Raw genomic sequence first — 793 nt, 5'->3', positions numbered from 1 at the left:
CAGGGTCTCTCATGAGGCTGCAGTCAAGATGTTGGCCGGGGCTGCAGTCATCTGAAGGCTTGACTGGCGCTGGAGGATGTGCTTCCACATGGCTCACTCACTTGGCTGGCAAGTTGATTCTCATTAATGACAAGAGACCTCAGTTCTTTGCCATGTTGGCCTCTCCACAGACTACTTGAGTGCCTTCACAATATGGGAGCTGGCTTCTCCCAGAGAGAATCCAAGAGACAAAGAAGACGCCACCATGTTTTTTATGACCTAGCCTCAGAAATCACACTCCACCCATTTGGAGGCATTGTTGAGCTCACCAAGTAGACCCCATAAGCAAAGCTCACCCTCCTGAGTTGAAAATACTTATGGACAAGAAATTAACATTGAAATTAAATGGTGGCAGACATGTCCGAGGAATATTGCAGGGGTTTTATTGCCTTACGAATCTTGTGATAGATGAATGTATGGAGAAGGCAACTAGTGGGCGACAGAACAAGATTGGAATGGTGGTAATTCGAGGAAACAGTATCATCGTGTTAGAAGCCTTGGAACAAGTATAAACAACGGGTGTGTTCACCTCCATAGCACTTGTTTTACTACAATATAAAAATCAGGTCATGCATCTTCATATTGAACTTTTTTGTTAAGTAAATTTTTTTAATAGTCAAAAAAAAAAAAAGAAGGAATCAGGCTCTACCAATCTCTCAATACCCTGTTGGTTACCCGGGTTGGCCCAATTCACCACGGGAGAAGAATCCACGAGGGTGTGAATACCAAGAGGTGGAGACCGCTGGGGGCCATC

At 44.6% G+C, this 793-nt stretch overlaps 1 pseudogene; it reads left to right on the top strand.

The window, feature by feature from the left end:
• The first annotated feature begins 326 nt into the window (after positions 1–326).
• Positions 327–551, top strand: LOC115284333 (annotated as a pseudogene).
• The last annotated feature ends 242 nt before the right edge of the window (positions 552–793 follow it).

The sequence above is a fragment of the Suricata suricatta genome, chromosome X, assembly GCF_006229205.1.
Source record: "Suricata suricatta isolate VVHF042 chromosome X, meerkat_22Aug2017_6uvM2_HiC, whole genome shotgun sequence".
In the NCBI taxonomy this organism is placed as follows: domain Eukaryota; kingdom Metazoa; phylum Chordata; class Mammalia; order Carnivora; family Herpestidae; genus Suricata; species Suricata suricatta.
The sequence above is the reverse complement of the archived record's forward strand: the minus strand, read 5'-3'. Positions and strand labels throughout refer to the sequence as shown.